This window comes from Numida meleagris, chromosome 4 (genome assembly GCF_002078875.1).
Source record: "Numida meleagris isolate 19003 breed g44 Domestic line chromosome 4, NumMel1.0, whole genome shotgun sequence".
NCBI classification, from domain to species: domain Eukaryota; kingdom Metazoa; phylum Chordata; class Aves; order Galliformes; family Numididae; genus Numida; species Numida meleagris.
The window spans coordinates 71,925,003-71,950,399 of record NC_034412.1 but is presented as its reverse complement, the minus strand read 5'-3'; the positions used below and the strand labels follow the sequence as shown (position 1 = coordinate 71,950,399).

The following is a 25,397-nucleotide window of genomic DNA, read 5'->3' as shown; positions in this document are numbered from 1 at the left end:
ATTTGTAGTCATTTGCATTTAGAATAAATTGATAATGTTATAAGGAAAAAGGAATAATGAAAAACACTCATAATATTGTCATCAAATTTCAACACCTACTTATTTATTGTGGCCAGAAGAATAAAGTGTACCATGACTTATCCTTCAAACATGCAGCAGAAGCACAGGGACATTTTTTCATTAAATTGTGCCTGCCTAAGAATGAAAGAGAGCATGCAATTTCAATATTAACCAGATTACTATTATTATCTTTTTTTTTTTTTTTTTTAGGAAGCAAGAAGGTTAGTAAATGCAAGTAACCAACCAAGTCTGAAGGACTGACAACAGCAGTTTAGAAATGGTATTGATCTGCAACAGCACAATTCTGTGGCTGCTGTGGAGATACACAAGTGCAGCTCAGAGGCACCTGGGCTCAAGAACACGTTATGGGAAAAGACTGCCATTTGCAGGTTGTCTGTACGATGGTAAACATACAATGGAGATAGACATACACATAATAATGGTGTCTCTAAAGGATCAGCAGACATAGATACACTTCCACAAGTAATGGCACCACTGGAGAGGAGGAACCAAAAGTGGAAAATTGGGAAATAAAGTAAACTTCTCTGAAAGCACTAGAACACTGTTTTGCCCCACTGCTTTCCTCCTCTTCCACAAGTAGGTATGACCTTTTCTTACAGAGAATCCTCTCCTTGACACATGCCCTGGACACAAAGCTGAAACACAGGGAGGGTGAGGCATCCTCAGCTTTGACTATCAGATGTCTAAATGCTATCAGCTGCCTCCTAATCTGCCATATTTAGTAAAGACAGGCATCTTAAGTACACTTTGCAATAGCAAATCCAGTGTTCACAGCTCAGTACAGAAATTTCTTTTTCTAACATAGTGTACTCCTGAGTTTCCTTCTACATCCACCTTTCATTTTAGAAAGGGAAAATATTTATTGATTTTGGTCCTGAACTCCTTGCACCAGCTTGTGTCTGATAATCTCAGTGAATAATTCCTGCATAAAGAAGAATTGTGTGAGGATGTAATTATGAATATAAACACTGTGAAAATTTACATTCAAATTCAGTTTTGGACCATTCTCAGTGTTATGTTGCCTCATTCACCACTAAGTATAATTAATCAAGATTGCATTCACATTCACAAAATCATACAACCATTGAATCATAGAATTGTTTGAGTTGGAAGGGACTCTTAAAGGCCATCTGGTCCAACTCCCTTGCAATGAACAGGGACACCTACAGGTGCTCAGAGACCCGTCCAAGCTGACCTTGAATGTCTCCATGGACGGGGGGGGCATCCACCACCTCTCTGGGCAACCTGTGCCAGTGCCTCACCCCCCCTATTGTAGAAGACTTCTTCCTTATATCCAATCTAAATCTTCCCTCTTTTAGTTTGAAACCACTTCCCCTTGTCCTATCACAGCAGAACCTGTGTCTGTCCTTTCTTACAGCCCCTCTTTAGATGCTGAAAGGCCACTATCAGGTCTCTGTGGAGCCTTCTCTTCTCCAGGCTGAACAGCCCCAGCTCTCACAGCCTGACCTCAAAGGAGAAGTGTTCCATCTCTTTGATCATTTTTGTGGCCCTCCTCTGGATGCACTCCAACAGGTCCATGTCTCTCCTGTATTAAGGACTCCATATCTGGACATAATATCCCAAGTGAGGTCTCACCAGCGCAGAGCAGAGTGGCAGGATCACCTCCCTCAACCTGATGGCCCTCTTCTTTTGGTGCAGCCCAGGATATGGTTGGCTTTCTGGACTGCGAGGGCACACTGCTGGCTCACATCTAGCTTGCCATCCACCAGTAGCCCCAAGTCCTTTTTGGCAAGGCTGTGCTCTATCCTTACATTCCCCAGCTTGTACTGATAGTGGGGGTTGCCACGACTCAGGTGCAAGACCTTGCACTTGACTTTGTTGAACCTCATGAGGTTCTCCTGGGCTCACTGCTCGAGACTATTCCTTGTGTGGGTTCTTCTTGTATAAAAACAGTCAGAGAAGGCAGGAAGCCTCACAGCTGCATGCAGCCCTCAAAATCTTGCTGTACTGTACACTGCCTCCTGTACATGAGCACCTGAGGCTCTGGCATGTCTCAGGAGGAAAAGGCACATATATGATGCCAAAAAAATACCCAGAGAGCAGCTATAGGTCTCCTGGGAGTAGACGGGCCATAGAAGCAACTAATATCTCAGTTTCAGGCCACAGCTACCTCCCCTGCTCCCAGTGAGGCCAGCCAACAAGTTGCAGGGTACCTGGAGGACAAGGGATGGCAGAGGAGATAGTGATTCACACAACCAATCCTCTTGACCCCTCTGGGCAAAGTGCCTCAATTTATAAAATTCAGTTATTAGCAGTAATCTGTCTCTTCTTTTTTCCTTACCTGATTTGGATAATGGAAGTGGGGAAGCTACTGAATGCCCACACCTGCTTTGGAAGAAACAGTGGTGAAACCTCACTTTATCAAGATGGTGAGCTCCTGGGTGACTGCAAAAAGGGTCACATCACTCCCATTTATAAAAAAGGGAGAAAGGAGGACCCGGGGAACTACAAGCCAGTGAGTCTCACCTCTGTACCAGGGAAGATCATGGAGCAGATCCTCCTGGATGACATGCTAGATCATATGAGGAATAAGAGTGTGATCTGAGACAGCCAGCATGGCTTCACCAGGGAAGGTTGTGCCTGACCAATCTGGTGGCCTTCTATGAAGGAGAGACAGCATTGGTGGACAAAGGGAAGGTGACCAGTGTCATTTACCTGGACTTGTGCAAGGCCTTTGACATGGTCCCCCGCCATATCCTTATCTCTAAATTGGAGAGATGTGGATCTGACAGATCAACCACCCAGTGGATAAGGAATTGGTTGAAAGGCTGCAGATAAAGGGTGGCGATCATTGATTCTATGTCCAGGTGGAGGCTGGTAACAAGCGGTGTCCCCCAGGGGTCTGTCTTGGGACCGGTGCTCTTTAACATCTTTATCAATGACATCAATGATGGAACTGAGTGCACCCTCAGCAAGTTTGCTGATGACACAAAGCTGAGCGGTGTGGTTGACACAATGGAAGGAAGGGAAGCCATTCAGAGGGACCTCAACAGACTCAAAAGGTGGGTCCGGGTGAATCTAATGATGTCCAACAGAGCAAAGTGCAAGGCTTTGCACTTAGGCCGGAGGAATGCCAGGCATATACACAGACTGGGAGGAGCAATCCCTGAGAGTAGCCCTGCAGAGAAGGACCTGGGGGTCCTGATGGATGAAAAACTGAACAGTTTTTCAGACAGGGAGCTGTTAGAGAGGGTCCAGATGAGGGCCACCAAGATGATCAGAGAGCTGGACCACCTCCCCTGCAAAGACAGGCTGAGGGAGCTGGGCTTGCTCAGCCTGGAGAAGGGAAGGCTGCGGGGTGACCTCATTGCAGCCTTCCAGTACCTGAAGGGAGCCTACAAACAGGAGGGGAGTCAACTCTTTGAAAGGGTAGATAATGGCAGGACAAGTGGGAATGGTTTTAAGTTGAAGGAGGGAAGATTTAGGTTGGATATCAGGGGGAAGTTCTTTACTGTGAGAGTGGTGAGGTGCTGGAACAGGCTGCCCAGAGAGCTTGTGGATGCCCCGTCCCTGGAGGTGTTCAAGGCCAGGTTGGATGGTGCCCTGGGCAGCCTGGTCTAGTATTAGATGTGGAGGTCGATGATCCTGCCTGCGGGAGGGGGCTTGGAGCTTAATGATCCTTGAGGTCCCTTCCAACCCAAGCCATTCTATGATTCTTTGGAGATTCAGCCTGTACCATTAAAAAAAAAAAAACAAAAAAAAAACATATGTTGGTGACCAGATCTGGTCTTTTTGTTCCTCAGCATTAACAGAAAACTGCCAATTTTAATAAAACTCTTGCTATCCACAAACTGATTGGAAACACCTTCAAGTACTGCCTGCACTCTGCCAGCTGCTTGGTGAATATAGGGCACTCCCGTAATGGAAATGCTGGGTGCTTCATTGCAAAAATATGTTTCTAAGCAACTGACTTTCGTTCTAAAATCACAGATCTCAGCACTCCCAGGCTGAGGAGTAAAGTGCATGGCAACACATGTAACTAGAGAAAATTAACAGGCCAAGGACAGTTCCCCCAGAAGCTTTTCAGTTGATATAGATCTCCGTCCCTGAATTCCAAGCATTGTTACTCATAATGTGAACAAAATGATTCACTACAGGCTGACTGCTAGGCCTAGGCCTTGCTTTCCCATGTGGTCTGTAGGGAAACAAGCTGCTGAGCAACAGCTTGCTGCTCTCACAGCCTTCCTACAAATCACCACTGCTTTTTGAGGTGAGGAGCTGGCAGTATGGAGCCACGGCTTCTGATAGGCAATCACACCCACAGTGTGCAGGCACCAGGCAGGTGACACAGCAACCTCCACGCATCGATAAACTGCACCTCAGGGGTGAACTGCTGGGGAGTAAGGAGACGTTTGTTTCCAAGCAATGAGAAAGATCAAAGATAAAGAATAAAGCTTCTCCATATGCTTTATTACTTCTCTCACAGATGAGTAAAACATTGTTTACAATCGACTCTGTGCAGTGTCACCATTACAGTCTCAGCCAATGTCATGGTGATTCTGTCTGCCATACTATTAATAAGTTTTTACCAGCCTCAGATGTAAAATTGCAACTGCTTCAATTATCTGGGATGTAATAAGGTCCTTTTTCCCTCATAAGGGGACCTATTTTTATACCAAAGGATTAGGAACATCATATTAAGTTATTTGATATGGCATCTGGAAAATGTTTTCTTGCACATATATTTTCTGTTCCATGGGGTCTCAATAATCTAAATAAAAACTGAGGGAAATTAGTTAAAGCAACAATTCCCTTGCACTAAATGGGAAATCGCATTTAAGCTCCTCCTATGATCCCCCAGTGCTGAATCATTCTGTCACAATTTATTGTAACAGTCTGCAATCTTAGGACATTAATGAGACCTTTTGTTCCTATTGCAGAACTACACTTGCTTTATTTTGATTACTGACCATTTAAAAATACTCTGAGGTGAGATTCATCTCTAATAGCGTTAGCTATCTGAAAAGGTGGAACATGGTCCACACTCATTATGTCACCCCAAGGACTCTTCTGGAAAGGTGTATCAGTCTGCCCAGGGAAGTACTCGAGTCCCCACCCCTGATGGTATTCAAGAGATGTGGACTTGGCAATAAGGGATATGGCTTAGTGACAGGACTTGGAAGGTCAAGCTGATGGTTGGACTTGATGGTCTTGAGAGTCTTTTCCAACCTAGACAATTCTATGATTCTAATGTAAATCTGAGATAAGAGGAAGGATTAAACAGAAGAAGTATGACAAGCTTAACAAAACCTGTGCTGTTCTTCTAAAACCCAGCTACAAATAGATGCTACTGTCAGCTCCCAGGACACCCAACGTCAGAAATCCTTACTCTGCAGATATAAATAAGCTGTCCTACATTCTGCTTAGGCCAGCACTACAGAAAAGAAAAAGTATAGAGAGATGAACTAGATTATACCTTATTTTGGGAATCATAAATAAAATGCAATCCATTTTTGAGGAATGTTTGAAATGTAGAACTTTTTTACATTTAACTTTGTTCCTTTTTTTTTATTATTTACATAGCTTTTTTCATAGCTTGTCCAGAGTGCTGCACTAAAGTAAAAATTCAGGGCCTTGTCTTCACAAGAACTCTTCTAGAGAAAGGCAGACAAATGAAAGCAGTAGGAAGTGATGTCTAATGAAAATCCTAATCAAGAAGAAAATCAAGAGAATCCAAAGCTCTGATGTGTGAGCCAAAATGGACACAGGTTGGCTTTCAGATCTTAGAGTGTTTTTGCAGAGCTAGCAGCTATAAAAATGCTTTTGCAGTTGTAAGTTGAGCAAATTTAATATGAGTCACAGTGGCTGTAAACATGTAACCCCCCCAGAGTGGTTTGTGAGTCACTTCTCTGCATATACCTACTTGCATTCAATTGAAGACTGAATAACTGAGTAACTGCAGAATACAGTACATAAATGTAGATGAGCTAAAAATGACACAGATAGCAACATTCTAGTGACTTGCCTTTCAAATAGACATAAACAGATTCTGAAGAAAAGAATAACTATGTGCTAAAAAAGAATGAAAAGGGTAAGCAAAAACTGTCAAAAACATACCATAACCAGGCTTGCCATACGACTCTCTGGCTGAGATAACTGACTGTTCAGTTGACAGAAAACTCATCAGTCAAAGATTTCAGTAAATCATTTCATACAATGCCACCTAGAGAATGAGTCTGGGGCAAAGAGATGGGACTTAGCAAAGGAACTGCAAGGAACAGGCTGAAGAATAGTCAACAGTGCAGTCTTAGTGATGTTCCCTGAGGACTGGTCTTAGAATGTCTTAGAATGGCCTTACTGGTTTTATTTATGACTTTAGCACAGGAAGAAGGAGTCTGACGTTGAAATTGCTGATGGCAAAATTAAGAAGGATTCTCAAAGGTAGGGGGAGCTTGAAACATTATTTAAGACTTAAATTTGGAAGGAACAGAAACAAGGCACACCACAACAATACAGCAATACAGAATGAGACAAAATTCACCTAGGTCATAATCCTAGTGGGTAATAATAAGAAATCTCTCCACTAGTTGGCACTCTGCAATGGTAAAAAAACAGAAAGAGAAAAATCTGCGTGGCATGAGGGCTACCAGCACCACATGAGGAACGTAAAGCTCATCAGATAAGATACTTCCTGAAGATATACAGATGTTTTTTTTTGTCATAAAAAGTGTAAAACTGCAGCAGGAACAATTTTGGTGACTTTTTCTTGTGACATGAATTCAGACAGAAGCATGTGTAAAGAAGACCTATGAGCATGACTACAGAAATGAGAAACTTTCCTTACCTGAGAAAAAATGCACTTTTCAGCTTGGCAAGAGGAAGAATGAAGATACATAAACTAGAAAGTAGAATAAATTGTCCAAACATCAAAGGAACAAAGTCCTGAAAGAGACTTTGTGTAAGAGTCACTGGAAATAAGAGTCACTTCAAGATGGATTTTGATAATGACATAAATGAGATTATACAATACAGTTGTCTAGAAAGGAGAAGGAGATCTGGTTTGGAGATAAGGGAAGCACCTCCCTACTGCTGTCTTTCCATGTAGATCCTCGACCATTTCAAACAATTTTTACATTTCTGAGATTTAATATTACACCTAGGAAAAATATTTGCCCAAACTCTATATAAAAGTTTTCATAAATGCTAATGTAAGATTTTGACTATTAAAACTGTAAAAATGTCTGGCAGTCTTTTGAAAGCCTGGTTCAGTCTGGCTGCAGACTGCCAGTGAGCGATTTCACCACACACATTCTTTTTTCCTGACAAATGGCTCAGTGAATAGCTATGGGACAGGCTGTCTGAGACGTTTACAACCTGCTTATGACAAAGAGCTCAAAGCTGGGGATCGGACTCTAATAGAAATGAAAATATTTTCCCCCCATAGAAAGTAATTACAATTCTCTTTCCTTCTCTCAAAGCATAAATGTTGGGTAAGTCATCTAGCTGTTGGAAAAGACTGGTAGGAAAGCTCTTTCACTTTCCTACTAAGCCAAACTGCTTTGGCATTGAAGAAGTGTAGAAAGGTCATCATAGAGGCAAAGTAATGAAAAAGTCAAGGCTGAAAGAAAAGCAGAAGCCTTGAAACTAGCCATATGTGTAGTTTCTAAAAGACAGGATGTTTCCTGGTTTATACTGGCTAGTTGATGGGATTCTCTAGGGGGATTCTGCAACTTGCTTTCACAGGGAAGGACTTTTACAAAATCCTCCTGGGGAGCACGATAAAGCAAACCCCAGCTTGCTGCTTAGAAAGTTTAGGTGAGTGGAGAGAAAGAGAAGACAGAGGGTATCTTTGTGAAAAGGCATATTCCAAACATCTCCTGCTGCCTGTACTCCTGAGAACAGCGACATGGTGTATAGCAAGGCATGGTCCTACAGCCAGGGATAAGCGTCTGCTTCCTCCTCTACAGCTTGCTCCAGTCTGGGAGAGCTACAAACCTCTGAAATATCATTACTCACATGTGCTCAGTTAAGCCTTGATGGATTTTCACAATTAAGATGTCTAAGGACACTCTTGCCAAACACACTCCAGCCTTTCATAGGGAGTAGTGCTAACAGAGCAGTCCATCCATCATTGCTAAAGGGAAGCCACAATCTGTTACTTCCCGCTCCTAACTGTGTTCAGACAGCAAAAAATGTGCTATTTCAACAGAACACCACCAGCCTGTCCCATTTCCTAGGCTATAACCAGTCCACGAGTTACCTTATCCACTGAGTTGGTGCCATGGGGTTAGACTCAGAGCTGCAGCAAGGGGTGGGCTACTAATGGCATGCAGGCAGTGATGGGGAGGGTCTGTCAAAATATTAAGTCTATATTGAAAATGAGAAGCAGAAAGCTCTATTCCTTCTTCTGTTTAGTAAGCTGTTGAACTACAGAGGAATGCAACAAAAACTGTACTTATCAATAAATTTATGACATTGATGCCTATTTAGTTTATTGAACAAATTCCTTGCCAGGCTAACTCCACAAAATTCAGCATCCTGTTTTTATAGAAGACTCAGGAAAAAGACATTCATACTTGAAATGCCTAAATGGCTCCAATCAAGCTCTTCACATTTACTAAGAATGCAAACAAAATGACATGACCTCAGTAGAAATAGTTCACTCCATACTTTTCAAAGGACAATAAACATATGGAAGGAATTACAGAAAGGGAGTCCGTAAAGAAGACTAGCTCATCAGAGAAATGGTTTGAATACAAATAAAATTGCACATGAAAGGGAGAAAAAATAGGTAAGTAGAGAAAAATGGAAGGAGCATGAGGAAGAATACCCTCTTCTTAAATGTTACTTGCTGATGTTTTAAGAGCAGCTGTTGCAAGAATGTATCATCAGACATCAGGGAGTAGAGTCTGTGTGTCTAGTGTAAGGAGGTTCCACGTTTTAGGGAGCCTAAGAATACTGGAATGGGTGAAAAAAAAAATCACAGGAAGCATTTAAAAAATCAGACCACAGCAGTCCCACAAAAACATAGCAATTACTCAGAATATAGGAGCTAATATAGCTGCCATTTACTAGGAGAAGAACTGGAGGCAGTGTACCTATGCCTGCCCTGGCAGTAAGTGCTGTGTCAAAGATCAGGACAGGACTGGGCATCTGTAGCTACTTGGAACATCCTGCCCAACACAAGAAGCTCCCCAGTGCCAGTGGCTGCTTTGTGGCACTCGGCATTGAGAACACGGGCTAGGTCAGGGCGGAAGACATGTTGTGAGCCAAAAGCAGTATAAGCAGGCCAAGATGCCCAACTCTGCATGACTCCATGCATGTAAAAGCTCCTTGGATGTTAGAGGAGATTCAGTGACTTCTAGCTCAACGTCCAGCTCCATGGAAGTACACTTAAGAAAGATGCATTGAACACTATCAAATAAAACTCTGGAACACTGAGCAGTTGTGGAACATGGTAAATTCATATTCTCATCAGAGAATATTAATAGGGATTTGCTGGCAATCTTTTTACTGGCTTTTAAGTTAAAGTGAGAGTGTTACAACTTTATGAGGAAAAAAAAAAACACCATCCAAATTTACTGGAAAACCAGTATTTGAAAGTGACATCATCATATTTATGTTACAAGGAGATTAGCAGCAGACCTGGACAGAAGTTTTAAGTGCCTCCAGGAGTATTAAAGTCAAAGTTTATAAGCAAGTTAATTAGGTTCAAAACGTTGCACTAATCTGTTCTGCAAATAGGAGCTTAAAAATGGTTCAGAAAGGCTCATCTGGCAAATGGAAAGGTAGGAGACAAGGTACTTCTGGAGAGTCAGTGTGTGACTGTCATGGTTTTGTGATTTTCGGTTATTGGTATTCCACATCATGTAGTGGACATACCTAGTTCTCAGAAGAGAAGGACTACTACAGTCCCCACGGTACTTTGCTCCTTTGTTACCATTTTCCAGCCGGAGGGAAGATAGAAGTTCGCAGTATAAAAACTTGCAGATCACGAGACCTCGTCCCTTTTTTCCGCCGTCTCTCGTCTTGGCAGCACCTCGCTCTCCAGCCATCTTATCGTCGGTAGTAGAGTAAGGCCTACCTTGATTTTGGGACATTCTCTCTCTCTGTATTGGATTTATCAGCTTAAATTGTAATTATATTGTATTATAGTGTGTTGTTTTGCATTCTGATATTTTATTTAGTAAATTAGTTTGTTTCTCCTCAGATTGTTGCCACTGTTCTTTGCTCTCAGGGCCATCTCCCTACCCTTTTCCCCTTTCCCCTTTTCCCGGGACGTGGGCCCTTGGGTCCCCCGTCCCCTTTGTCACGGAATCGGGCCTAACGCCCGTAAACCGTTGACAGTGACACAAGTAACTTCAGGCTCTCACTGGTCTTAATGTGTGTCTGCTCGCAGAGGAACAACAACTCAAGTGATGTTGAGATGGTGATCTTTCTTTGCTTTCACAGATACCTGCGAAAAAGACCACCAAACCCAGTTTGATCAGAATTAAAATCAAAGTCTGAACTAGTACACAGAATAGCCCAGATCTCCCAGAGATGCTGGGAAGCATCATGAAGCTTGCACTTCTGCTGCCTTAGGTTGCTCTGCTTCATGCTAAAATCAACAGTTGCTACATCCAAGGTGTACCCTTGTTACAATAGGATTTTCAACACTGAAAACTCTTAGAATTACAGAAAATATTTTCAGAAGGGAACATGGTGGATTGTGGTTTACATTTACCCACAATGAATATTGTCCCTTTCTTTGCTGGGAGCAACACTGCAGCAATGCTGAGCAACACTGAAAACCCACCAGAACTGTGTTCATACTGATCAGAGATGTTGGAAGTGCATTAAAAACCCAGGACATTCTCAACTACCAACCAAAAATGTTAAGTTAGATTTTAGTAAGATAGGTGTCCAGATGAATTGAATCTTTCCACCCCTAACCAGTAAGTTTGGGTTTCTTAGTGGTTGGCAAGAATGACCTGCTTGCCAAGCTGTCATATGGGTGGAGAGTCTGAACACACAGAGAATCCCAGATCTGATCACTCAGCACTGCGCTGTGAGTAGCCGACGAAGCCCCTTTCCACCTACAGCATGGCTTCGACACGCAGACATTTATTTAACCAATGGACCATACACTTGATGTCAGAACAGAGCAATAGACATACTGAAAAAGGAAGTGGGCCAAATTCTTCTGAAGAGTACACCACTTCTCTGGCTTTTTTGGGAGCAATAATGCAAGTGATAACACACAGAAGCCAAAGTTTTAATAAACTTTGGGGGTTTCTTCTGGTTTGAAAGGCAAGATTTCCTTCTTTCACTTAAAGATCCTTCCATTATAAAATGATAGGTAGATTATTTTCACTTTGGTTCACTTATTAACACATAACCAAGAGAGAAGAAAGACAGGCCAATGAATTGCAGAGGTATTAAAGTTTTCTACACCATACTAAGTTATATAAAATCACTGTTTTAATATGATTTCACTGCTAAGTTATACACATAAGGTATTCTAAAGAATCCTGAAACAGACTGATGTCTAAAGTACCACCTAACTCCCATGCTCAACAGAGAGGCTCCCACTTTCTTCATTGTTTGAATCACTTCCCAACAGTGATGCCTTTTGTATCTCCAACTCCAGATTGCATCTTAACCATCCAGTAACTGCAACAACTGCTCAGCTATTAAATGACATAGGAAAACACTGCACACATTTTTATCATCTTTTCGAGGAACTTAACAGCTACAAGTGATAAAGAGGTACTTGTGTGGCGCAATCAGACAGCTCTTTGCAAAGTACAAGCAAAAGCTATTTGGTCACCCTCTTAGGACAGGCAGTCCATGCCTTCCGCAAGTCCCCTTCTCTCTTTTCTTTAGAGAAATCCCTTCAGTAATTCAATACTGCAATATCTTTCCAGTCAAAGGAGTTAAGTCAATTGCTCTGACAGACATCTAGGAGGTTCTCCAACCAAAGGACGAAAGGCATGAATTTTAGCACAAGTCGGTGTGAAAAAGCTACTTCAAAGAAACAGCAATACAACCCGCAGTTCTATAAACCACTTGAAATGATCCCTCTACACATTCATTGGACTGAAAAGGGGCATGCCATTGTATACAACCATTCCTGGCCTTCAGACTGCTTTCTGGCCTCTGAAGTTCAATGCATGGCCTTAGGGAAAACAAGACTGTTTCCAAAGGAGTGGCAGGCTTTTTAAATGTAGCTGTCTATCCAGCCATCCTCCAGCAGATAATAGAAGGAGCCTTATAGACTTCTATTTGCTACTTACAAAGAGGTTTGCAAATGGGAGGCTAACTCTTTAAAAAAAAAAAAAAAAAAAAGTGTTTAGTACCACAGAGAATTTTGTGCTAGAAGAGATACCTTACAGAAAGCTGGTGAGAATGCCTTGCAAAACACAATAAGCGCATTATCTGTTAGTTGGTAAAGTGTCAGTATGTACTTATTTGTGCTTTTAACAAATAAAAGAGTGTTCTTAAATCAAGAATTTACCTAATTTGGCAAAACGTGTTGTATCACGTCAAAAGAGCTCCTTTTCCTCACTCAAGGCGAAATTTACAGATGCAGCACATCTAGCAATAAGTCTACACAGGCTGAAAATAAGTCAGGATTATACAAACAGATTTCTTTATGCCTATAAATCCGAGAAGAGCATTTGAATCTGAGTGTTGATTCCCAACTCTTGAGCAAACAAACATACAGCTTTTGGTATGTACTTATATACGCACATAGGCACACAATATTTCTAATTTCTAATACATCTGAATCTACCTTCTCTATCATTTTAGAAATAAAACTTTGTGTAAAAACAACTCAATTTTTTAAAAAAATTTATCATGCTATTCAAGCTCCAAGCCTAAGAACATCTAACGGATTTTAAGCCTGTTTAAAAAAAAAATCACACAACCAACCGAGATAGAACATAGGTTTGGTATTATTGCCACTCCAGTTACCTGTGCACAACTACACTTAAAGCCAATTACTCTGTGCATTCTGACCAAAAATGCCTGTAGAGTTCTGATTCTGACTCACTTTCAGAAGTACCTTTATGTTGGAGTTTTTTAAGTCCCACCACATGCACCAATGTTAGAGTCTACTTTGGATTAAGAGTTTTGAAGAGAATCTTTCCCTCATTCACACTGGCTGTGCCTCGTTTTGCACTACAGAGAAAGCCTGGAGTGCATGAAATGACTTCCTCCCAATGAAATGATACCAAAACTATCCGCCAGCAACTGACCCAGATGACAAGGCCAGAACAGAACTTCAGCCCCAGCTATGTGTCTGGAGAATAAACAGAAGGGAAATAGAAAATTACTTCACTCAAATAAAGAGTCAATGATATACATACAAATGTATGTGATTCAAAAAAAATTAAAGCGACATTAGTAGGCAGCAAAGACATGCAAAATTGCAATAAAACCTTCTGTTGTTTGAAAAGCTCTAAAAATAACTAATGACTGTGCTGCTAAGAACCATAAATGATAATGGGGTGGAAGTAAATATTTCAAAACTGTTAGGACAAGACAGGGAAGAGATACTAAGAGGATGGCTCTGAAAGGAAAAAGAAAAAATGAAAGAAAAAAAAAAGCCTCTGAATAAGTCCAGGCCATGCTTTTTCTTTAAGCATGCTCAAAGCAAAGCAGATTTTTACTCAAGGACATCACAGAGGTCAGTCATTAAACATGCTATTTTTTCCTTTTCAATTGAGCTCCTCTTTGATTCTTTGCTTGCTGTTTCTTTCCATGCACATACTGCATGGGGAAGTTTCAATCAGCTATGTGAGTGCAAAAGACCTTCATCAGTTGACCATACCCAAAGTTGCAAAACAAACACAGCTGCCAGCATCTGCAGGCTCAGCACAGTCCTTCTCTGTATCTGTGACTTTGAGGGTTCAAAACTGGGCTTCAGTTGTACCCAGAGTACAACTGTGTAGAGGCATGAAAAGGTAAGCTGAGCCTCCATGCTGGCTTTTACATCAGTGCTTACAACACAGATGTTAGGGGAGTTTGAGGAGCAGAAGTTTCAAGTTTGTACTGGCAACTGCTTGGACAGCATCTGCTGACACAGTGCCCCCTAAAAGATCTGTGTTACCATAAATAATGACCTAGTCTTTTTTACAGGCTCTTGAAACAAGGTCAGTAAGAAAATAATTGAATCTTTCTGAGCTGTGCAAATGTAGTACTCAATAATGCAAGAGATACAAGGGTTTCTAGGGAGACTGCATCACTCAAGTCAATCTCAGAAGACAAACAAAAGGCTGTATGGATGCTTTGGCTCAGGATGCTTTGGCTCAGCTGACTAACTTGTCTTACTCTGGTCCAGACTGCCAAATTCCCACTCCCACTGGTGATTTGCCCTTGTGCTTAAGCAGTGTTTCTATTGATTTTGTAGAGAAAAAGGGGGGATTTTCTCCTGTCTGGAGAATCACCTTCTTCCTCTGCCAGCAAACATCCGAATCAACCTGTAAGAGCTTGTTTTGTTGGGTGGCAGAGAAAGGCAAACTCAGCAAGGAACTCCTCTAGGAGTGGGCAGAGGTAATTAGGATGGCAGAGTGCACAGAAACACAGGACATCCATTCTTATGCTCACTGATTACCGAGCCATTTCAACACCACTTTTCTAGGAAAGGACTGCATTAAAGGGCTCAGTTGCTGTACTGTATCAGAGGGCAAACCAGGCTCTCCTCATTTCATGTCACATGCTTTGATTGCCTTCGAATAAAACTATGCCTTGGTGCATTCCCCCTCCCATACCACAAATCCCAACACAAACAGCTAGAAGTAGGGATGCAAACCTATGGGAGACTGAATATAGTGCAGCTCAGGAAAGATATCTGAATACGTGGGTCTGACATTCCAGGCTACCCTCAGGCAAAACAGAAGTCGCTACCTCACTTTTCGCAGTACCAACAGTAAATGTTTCTCTTTATTATAATAAATAAAACCAAAATGTTAATATCAATAATAGAATTCTTGAGCTTTAGCCACTAAACAGTTTTGAATTTCATTTGCAGAGTGTCTATGAAACAAAAGCATTTATTTGGAAAAAAACTAATGAAGTTCTAAGACCTTCACCTTGTCGTCAGTGGAGTTGAAATGTACTTCCTAAGTGCCTCTGTTCCTGCTGAAATGTCAACTCCAATCAAGTGAAAGCAAAGAAGGTTATGAGGAGTAGTCAACATGAATTCACCGAGGGGAAATCATGCTTGACCAGTTTGGTAGTCTTCTGTGATGTCATGACCGGCTTGGTAGACGAGGGGAAGCAATGGAAGTTGTGTACCTTGACTTCAGCAAGGTTTTTGACACTGTCTCCCATAACACCCTCAAAAGTAAGCTTAGGAAGTAGGGGATAGATGAGTGGACAGTGAGGTGGACTGAGAACTGGCTGACTGGCAGAGCTCAGAGGGTTGTGATCAGCAGCACAGTCTAGCTGGAGGCCTGCAGCTATTGGCGTACTCTTGGGGTTGGTGCTGTGTCCAGTCTTGTTTAACAGCTTCATCAGTGACCTGGATGAAGGGATAGAGTGCACTATCAGCAAGTTTGCTGATAATATAAAGCTGGGAGGAGTGGCTGCCACACCAGAAGGCTGTGCTGCCGTTCAGTGAGACCTGTACAGGCTGGAGAGCAGGGCAGAGAGGAAGCTGATGAGGTTCAACAAGTGCAAGTGTAGTCCTATATGCAGGAGAGATAACTGCATGCAGGTTAGGGGTCGACTGGCTGGAAAGGAGTTCTGCAGAGAAAGACCTGGGTGTCCTGGTGAACAATAAGTTGACCATGAGCCAGCAGTGTGCCCCTGTGGCCAAGAAGGACAATGGTATCCTGGGATGCATTAAAAAGAAAGTGGCCAGCAGGCCAAGGGAGGTGATCCTTCCCCTCTACTCTGCACTGGTGCGGCCACATCTGGAGTACTGTGTCCAGTTCTGGGCTCCCCAGTTCAAGAAAGGGAACTTCTGGAGAGAGTCCACTGGAGGGCTACAAAGATGAATAGGCGCCTGGAGCACCTCTCTTATGAGGAAAGGCTGAGAACCTGGAGAAGAGGAGACTGAGAGGGGATCTTATAAATGCTTATAAATAATCTAAAGGGAAGGAGTCAAATGGAAGGGGCCCATGCTCTGTTCGGTGGTGCCCAGCAATAGGACAAAAGGCAACAGGCACAAAGTGGAACACAGAAAGTTCCATCTGAATGTGAGAAAGAACTTTTTTACTTTGCGGGTGACAGAGCAATGAAACAAGCTGCCCAGAGAGGCTGTGAATCTCCTTCTCTGGAGATATTAAAAAACTGCCTGGATTCTTTCCTATGCAATCTACTGTAGGGAACCTGCCTTAGCAAGGGGTATGACTGGATGATCTCCAAAGGTCCCTTTCAACCCCTCTGATTCTGTGAAGTGTTCTGCTCCATAGCTGGGTGCTCAGACACTCCACTGCTGCCCTCTCCTGCTCAGTGTTCAGCCTGCTGCTGCTAGGAAGAAAAACAGCATTTGGACAAGCAAGCAGATGTCAGCCTGTTATTTCTTCCTGTAAAGTTGGAAAACATTAAATTTTAATGTTAGTTGTCAAAATAAACCTATATTCGATTTTACATTGAGGAAGACATAACCTTCATATACAGAAAGTAGCTAATACAGCACTGACCATCCCAAGCACTAAACAGAAAATGCTTGACTGAAAAACCAAGCTTATCACATTCTCTAATTTCTTGCCAGCCTCTTCTCTCCTCCCTGCTGTGCCACTCAGTGCTAACTGAGGGTCTGCATGAGGCCTGCATGGGCACCAGCACTCCTTGCACCTCAGGGCAGCCTGTCAAATCTGCTGTCTTCACAGCTGGGCTCCTCTCCTGAGAAATCTGCACAGCAATACATTTTCCTGGGCTTGTCCTGCAAATGGCAACTGTAATTAAAAATCTGCCCGGTATTCTGGTGAGCAGACCCAAACCTGCCCAAATATGGTTCACTGTTGCACTCTCAGATTAACTGAGGGCCCTTCAGTCTCAAATCTATTTTAGTAGATTCTTCAGGTTAATGGTGATGAGAAGTCAGAAGATTCTTCTCAAATACAGAATTTATTTTTTGTTGGCAAAAAGGTGTTATTTTTTACTACAGGAAAGCTAATCCGAAAAAGTAATTTCGTTTTGAAGAAAGAGAGGCACTGATGCTGTTAACTGAGGATGGAAATAGCCATTGTGCCTCACAATATCACTGCTTCTTTCTTAATGAGCACAGTGACCTCTGCTGTCTTGGGAAAGACATCCTGCCCAGAAAAGCAGAAGGAAAGACTCACCAGCCTTTCCCTTCTTTCTCCATTCCCCTCCTTACTTTGTGAAAAATGCTGCATATCTTCATCCTATTGCTCTTTATGTTAAAATAGAGAAATTATGCTGTATGTCCATCTGTCCCTACTGCAGAATATCCCTGAGCAGCCCCGGCTGGGGCAGATACTTCAAGCATGTTCCAGGGAGGTGGCTGCACCGGTCCCAGGACTGCCTTCAAAGACGTTGACCCGAAGGGTCCCTATATCACTTTTACACTCATATAAGATGGAAGGATTTTTTTTTTTTTAAATCAGCTGCAATCATGTCAACAGCTCCTCGTAGCAGAGGAAGAACTGGTATCCATTTGGCTCCATCCTGGGAGCCATAAACAGCTTGTTGACAGGGGTCACCACCCCAAGAAAGTGCACAGTTGATGAGTTCTCCTTTGCATGCCTTCTGCAGGCAGAGTGACTTGCATTCCCAGAGAGGATTTAAGACAGAGATGTGTTGCACTAACCAGAAACAATCAGAGAAGATTGTATTGTGTCTGACAAGGCAAGATGCCAAATAAATGGGAAATGAAAATAAGCAGGAATTTTGAACCAAGCTTTGCTGCTTTTGCTGCGTGCTGTTATGTCTGCTATTGTTCACCATGCTGCACCGTGCCAAATCAGAACTCACAGCTTCAAACTGAATACAAACACCACTCAGATAATACGAGAATACTTCCCATAATTTCACTACATTTTAACTTCAAAGTGCAAGGAGCAGTGAGGACCTAGGGCAGCCGGCTGTGGGGAGGAGATGTGGGTGAGAGACCCTGCTGGCAGGTGAGGAGATGTGGGACGCACTGAGGAGCAGCTGGTGTAATGAAGTGGAAGAATTCAGCAGACTTCAGACACAAATCTGTAGGAAATACAGATTCAGCAGTTCTGCTGCTCACTGAATAAAATGTAGTTTTCCCCTCAATCATTGTCTTGCTAAAGCTCTTTCTGAATTTCCTTTGCAGTTATTTCAATTTTATGGAATTTTTTGCTTCCTCTTGCTTTCTAATCAGTGCACATGTGCAAAACTCTCAATAAAGAAACAAAATGAACCCTAATGTGGAAGACATTCCAAATAAATTAAAAGTCTAATGTGATCTATGACAAAATGCTCTAGGGCTTTTTATTGATGAGTGAAATATTCTAAATTCACTATTCTCCCTGATTGTTTAGAACTAGCTAGTGTTTCTTACTGTTACAAGACTATTTATATTTTATACCTTCAACTAGGTCATTTTGAATGACTGTCACTTCTTTGTTAAATTCCAGCTCTCTAACCTCCACTCTCTTATTTCTGCCCAAGATACACTTCAGGGTTTATCCTGGGTTCCAATTGATGCAGTAGGTAATTTTTGCCTTGGCACAGAATCCTTAGGGCTCACTAATTGCTGGTCTAAAACATCTCATTAGGCAAAAACAATTATCAGCAAGCTGAATAAATAAATGTTTAGAAGTGTCTAAACCCTTCGGTCGTATGTTTTCAATAATGGCTAGAACACACTGTGAAACAAAATTTCTGCTTGCCTAGTATTATTTATGTATGTGTATATATATATAGATACCAAATGTTTCATAACTCCTGAGCTTTGATTTCTTAATATTCTAATATCTGCATATACAGGGAAACAAAACTATGACTGAAAAAAGAGGTTTCACCTAATGTTATAAATCTAGTATTTCTGAATATATTAATATACAATATATAAATAGCTCGAGATTTTCATGGTTGCACCACTGATGACAGCAAGGAAAAAACACTGGACTTGCGTGGACTTATCCCACATTTAGTTTAATAACAGCAATTGCTGAACCAGAATTTGTTTTAATGCTTCCTTGATTACAGATTGTTTACTAAAAACACCACAGTAAGAACCCAACCCACAAGGCAGAAAGAAGTAGGAAAGACATACCTTAGTCCTAATGCCACTCTGTGTACTGGAGCCACTCCAGAAGCGTGCTTCTTATGTCAGGTGCTAGTGTAAGTCAGAACTATGTGCTTTTAATGATGCTAGAGTGCAGGTGTTAAAAAGTTTTACCATGTGGAAAACCTTTACTTGCATTAAATGTAGTTTTTCTTAATGGCTAGAGCTGTCACTGACAGCTGAAGATTACAGTTTACATAGAATTGTGCCAAAGTCCTTCAGTTTCCCATTATTCAGTCAAAATAATATCTTCATTATCTAATTTCTCCACAAAAAAAGTGAATGTTCCTGGAATGGCAGAGCTGCTTCTGGGAACAAAGACAACAGAAATTCCTTGCTGTTTCAAATATTTTTCAGCATCTCTCTTGCTTATCTGTGCTCTAATATCTAGCAGCAGTTAGGATACTCAAATTTGGGTATGAGATTAGATGCACAAATATCTTACTGTGTCTGGTCAAAACACACTTTAATACTGATGAGTCATTAAGTGCTTTTAAAGCAAGTTGTGACTTGTAAATAATGGCACCTTGAGCACTCAGGAGCAGCTTTGAGCTCCCCAACCCCCCCTGAAGCTTGAATCACCACATTTACCTCTCACCAGAGCTTATTACTACTTTTTGTAGAGAGCTGGGGTCAACCAGCAGGTAGAATTAAGATATCACAATAAATTAACAGCAGCCACCTGAGACCACCTCAGCACTCTCGCTCAGAGCCTCTTCAGCTCTCCCATAGGATTCAGCTGCTCCTTAAGTTGAATGCACACCAAAGTGTGTTTCAAATAGAGATAACAGCCAGACCTTCCCTGAACAAAAGGGATCCATAGCTGACCTCTACCATAGTCAGGCAGGAAGAAGCACTGGCAAAGAAGTGATCTCTGATAGAACAAAGGGCTGTGAAGCTCCAGCCATGAATCTGAATGATTCACTGTCTACAGATCTGGCAAAGAATGGAAGAAAGTATTTTAAATACATGCAAGTGGATCAGAATTCCTGCTTGTATCAACCAACAGTCCAGTGGAAAGGCTTATCCTACTAAGCTGTATTGCATACACACAGAAAGCAATGGAAGCACTGCACTGCTACCACCTGCTTGTTGCAGTGGCATTGGTAGGCACTGTGCCACAACGTACTTCTGGCCGGACTCTGCTCTACCCCCTCCCAAAAGCCAACTGGGAAAGTGAAGAAAGAAGACTCACCAATTGAGCCCAGCTCAGCACATATACTCATGAATTATTATATTTCTGACCCCCACAGCAATGCAAACTCTTGGATGTGCCAAGCACAAATTAGACTGTCCACAGTTGGGACTTCTCCCCAGAAAAAAAGTCTTTCTCTAGACATTAGAAACAAGCAGCTTTGCCAATGCTGGAGAACACAAAGATAAAGATTCCCTCCTGAAAGTCTCATTTGGAAAATTCAAGGCTTTTACAGAACAAAGATAATACTTTTTTTTAAGTAACTACATAACATAAATAACAATCTGAACTTCCTCAAAGTTCATGGTTTTCCATTTCCATTGCTGTGTCAAATACATGCTCCTGGGGCTCCACAATGCTTTAAAACATGAGGAGCTTCCATTTCCATAGCACCTAGGTGCTGCAGGGCTCCGGCTGAAGAAAGCAATTGCCATGCTGCTCTCACGTATGCTGCTAATTCTCCAGTATCACTTCATCTGCCAGATACAACTTGCCTTTCTCTTTCCATGGCAAAATGAGACACATATAAACAGAGAATGTGGAATGTGATTTTTCTTTCCAAAAGCAGCACTGAGCTTGGTTCTTCAAAAGAAAGAATCAAAGGCAAAGTATTAAGGCCCAGAAGCCGTTTCTCCCAGAGCTGCTTCAACATGCTTCAGAAGAGGGATGAAGTAGGCTTTTCAAAAACATATTTTTCAGTACAGTGCTAAGAATAATTTTTCTTAAAAAATATATATATATATATATATTTGTGGGTACACTTAATGCTGGGTAAAGTTTTCAAAACTGGTTAAAAACTCAAACTTTATCCTGTGTAAAGAGAATGGCAGTGATGTGACCCACAGTGCAGAAGTATGGCAGGAACCAAGAATCAAAGCATTTTATTTCCATATAGAGCTAACTTGAGCTAAAACTAAAATGTCACCCTTATCTAGACTTTCATACATAAAGAAAAACACTGACAGAAGTGGTGGTGCTCTTAAATTGTGTGATTTATATCAAGTTATAATGGAGAGGCAAAATATTTAGTTTGTCCAGCTAAATCTCTCTGCGCTGTTCTGCAATCGCACTGCTGATCACCTGGCTCATTCCTGCAGTTCTGGCATCGTTTTACAGGATGGCCATTCCCAAGCAAGCTGTACTGCACTGTTCACTTGGGCACAGATAACTCAAGTTAATTCAGCTGTCAAAATACAGCCAAAGAAACCTGAGATCAGTGGTGCAATTTCCTAATATTATCTTCCCCACTCATGTTTCCTTCACCTCTGGGACAGTAATTGAGTAGATACTCTATAAACCTTTTCTCCATGGACCAGGTGAGAGAGAAGTGGCAAAGGTAATCAGTAATATCACACTTCAGCATGTCTGGAGAAATTGAGGCACACTCACATCAAATGTCTGCAGCTATTTCTGGTACCCTGCTTGTGGCTTTTTCTTTTTTTTTTTTTTTTCATTTCTCAATTTTTAACCAGTTAGTAATCTATAAAGGAGTATTCCATACTGACTCATTTCTGTTTATGTAAAAGCCTTACGGCAGAGCTGCAGATGAAATGCAAGTATATTATATGGAGAATATCACCTATAGATAATTGATTGCTGGCTCCTTCCCTCCTCTCATTGCTGAGCACTGATAGGACATGGTTAATGCTACAAAAGCTACGTTCACACTTTTCTACAGTGTTGATTGATGTAGTTTCTTTAGCTCTCTTTTCTGTTACAAATCCCTACACCTCAGAAGCAGAGCAATGTTGACAAAAAGCACTCAGGTCTAAAACCAAAAATGACTGGATTATTTAGCACAAAGAGAAATCAGCTTGGAGAGAGGGCTTCTAGCTGAGACACAGAGGATACTGAGTCTTTTAAGCTTTCCATTTTATGTCAGAAAAATGCAGTCAATGGGTAAATGATACCCTTCACTCAGCTACCTGTTCCTCCAAAATCTCTGTAATCAAATAAGTAACATTGGAGCTATATTTTGCTTAATTGCCTGCAAATTGTTACAGTCCTAAGCAATCAGAAATCACGAAAAAGCCTTCAAAAATCCATGAGAAATTTTACATTTTGAATTCTTTTTGTTGTCCATTTAGCCTTGGGACATTTAGTGTTCATATTTTCAAACTCCCTCCTGCAGCTACAAGGGATAGACTTATTCTGCCAGAGGAGATCCTCAGGTAACAGCCCAAACCAAGCAGCTGGTGTTTAAAGAGAAAATTCAAAACTTGCCACGGGACATGGGGCAAGCAGAGCAGGGATGACTGAGGCAGGATCTACAGAGGCACCTGAGCCTGCCCACACAAGCACCAAACTGACATCTCCTAGCAATGAGGACCTGAAGTAGGCAGACAGAAAAAAGCCTTATTTTCATGCCAAGGATCTTCTGTAGACAAATGTATTCTCAGATGCATTCCTTCCACACACACCTACTCTTTCCTGTTTCTGACCTAATGTTGTGTAAGGTATAGAGGGGATGTCAGAATACCTGGGCTACTTCTCCTCAGAGAAGAGTACCCCAACAGCTGAATGTTATTTATGTCCACACATGCACTACATTTACATTTGCACTGAAGCAAAACCACCTTGCAGTTCCTGCTGAGCACTGTGCAAGGTCTCACAGGTCAAGGCCAACACATCCTTCTCATGCGTTCAAGGAAAGAAGCCCCAAGACTTTTACAGTTAGATGATCTCTTTCCTCTGCGAGTGGCAAGTCTGTAGCTATTCAGTTCCACCCAATAAATGTAAACCATATGACCATAAAGTGAGGGAAAATGCAGCTATAGTTTGCACTGCAGCTTTTCCAGCAAACACCTCTCCAATCTTTGCATGGGGAAAGCTTCTTCTGTGAATGTGAGATCTGTTCACTACTTGGGATACCGCCAGAACGGATGTGGCCCCTTTTGTAGGACCCAACATACTTGTCAAATCTCTTTTATTTTGTCCTTTTTTCCTTGATTTCTGAACCTTGCGTATTTGTTTTCCTTTGCGCACTTTCCTGGAAGTGTACTTTTCTACCCGTGGATTCTATTTGTCCCCCCTGTGCTGGTTCCTAGTCAAGACACCTGTACAAAGCCTTTGCTCTTCTCTTTTCAGGAGCACCAAGCACTGTTGTTGCTGCTCACTGGGAGAAGTGCTCCTCTGAGTGGGGCCCAACCCAAACCAGAACCTGAAGCCCAGCACTGGCTCTGTAGTCCAGAGCTGCAGTGTTGTGGAAACTACCTGCCATATCTGAGAGAAGTGCTTTCAATGGTTCATGCCACAGCAAGAAAGAGTCGGAGGGCACCTTTTTCAGGGGCTGCTCTAAAAGAAATGCTGTACAGTGTGTCTGCTAGCCTGCAGTTCTGTTAACTTCAACATAACAGGAGGTATTGTGCCTCTGAGTCTACGCGGCTGCCTCTAAAAGTCACCCAGTGAGGTTAGCCTCCTGTTGCCCAGAGGGGTAAAAAGCTGGAGGTCAGACTAACACTGCTGGTCTCGTAACGGTCTTTAAACATGATGTTCTGAAATGCAGATAATGCCCAAATAGCCTCTAAACTGCTGACTCGGGGAAGCTGAGATGGTAGTACCAAAGGATATGCTGTGCTTTTAATCCCTGTTCTGCTGCTCTTCTCTCACTTCCTACAGAAAACAGATACTGAGCTGGCTAGGTCTTCCCTCCTACCCAGTGCAACTGTGCTTATGTTGTTAGTTAGCTCCCTTACAGCATCACCTGGCAGGATGCTAAGCCATAACCTTGGAACTGCTGTTACCTGCATGGTGGGATCCTGCCTCCACCAAGCTGTGCTAGCAGGCTGGGCTGGGCTCAGGAATGGAGGATGAAGCATGGCCCTCCTGTCAAACTGTCTTACCCAGGCAAAGACATCCTCTACATATGGAATCTGTAGCCTGTTGTCTTTCCCAATTTGCATGGTTGTCATCATTTGCATTGTGTTTTCACAGGCTTGTCCTCGCCACACAAAAGGTTTGCTCTTGCTTCAGGAGGAGTCAGCGGGAACTCTGCCATCAGCTTCAGTGGTAGCTGGACCAAGGCCAAATGTTAGCCACTCTGCTTCCCCTTAAGTCATTCCCAAACAATACTTCTTTGATTACATATCAAGCCTGAGGGGTCTTAGTTATCTTCTAACCCTCTCTTTTATATCTCCAGTATCTATGGATTCCATAGTATAGGCAGGAACTGTTTGAACACAAGGGCCTTAATTATCAAAAGTACTTTTCTTCCCCAGCCACGTTTTTTCTCAAAGACGGTTTGTTACTAATGCCTTTGGGAGCAAGATGGCAAAAAGTGAGAAGGAAATGACACAGGTTTAAAGGGAAGCTAAAACAAAATACACTAAGAGAGTTTCTAACATTTGAGAACCAATGCACCTATAACCAAATTAGAGGGGAAAAAAACCCTGCTCACACTGAAAATGGGCAAAATGCTACCTTTTAAAATATACATTGGGTGCAAACGCGATGCAAGCTAGAAGTGTACACTTGGCTAGGTTTTCAAGGGGTTTTGCAAAAGAAGGCAGTAAGTAAGATGGTGGAATCCTATGTATTTAGGTAACTGCACAGTCATCGTAGAGTCATAGAATGGCTTAGTTTGGAAGTGACCTCAAAGATCATCTAGTTCCAACTCCACTGACATGGGCAGAGTTGCCAGTCACTAGATCAGACCGCCCAGGAACCCATGAAGCCTGGCCTTGAATGCCTACAGGGAAAGGGCATCCACAGGTTCTCTGGGCAGTATGTGCCAGTGCCTCACCACCCTCTGAGTGAAGAATTTCTTCCTAACATCTAACCTAAACCTCCCCTCTTACAGTTTAAATCCATTCCCCCTTGTTCTATTACTATCTACCTGTGTAAAAAGTCATTTCCCCCCCTACATGTAAGCTACTCTCAAGTATTGGAAGATTGCAATGAAATCTCCCTGGTGCCTTCTCTTCTGCAAGCTAACCAGTCCCA

At 42.2% G+C, this 25,397-nt stretch overlaps 1 protein-coding gene across 2 annotated transcripts in view; it reads right to left on the bottom strand.

Annotated features, from left to right (window-relative positions):
* The window catches only part of SCFD2 (sec1 family domain containing 2), a 187,824-nt gene that overhangs the window by 20,784 nt on the left and 141,643 nt on the right, over nt 1–25,397 (bottom strand). The gene's annotated exons all lie outside the window — the stretch shown is intronic.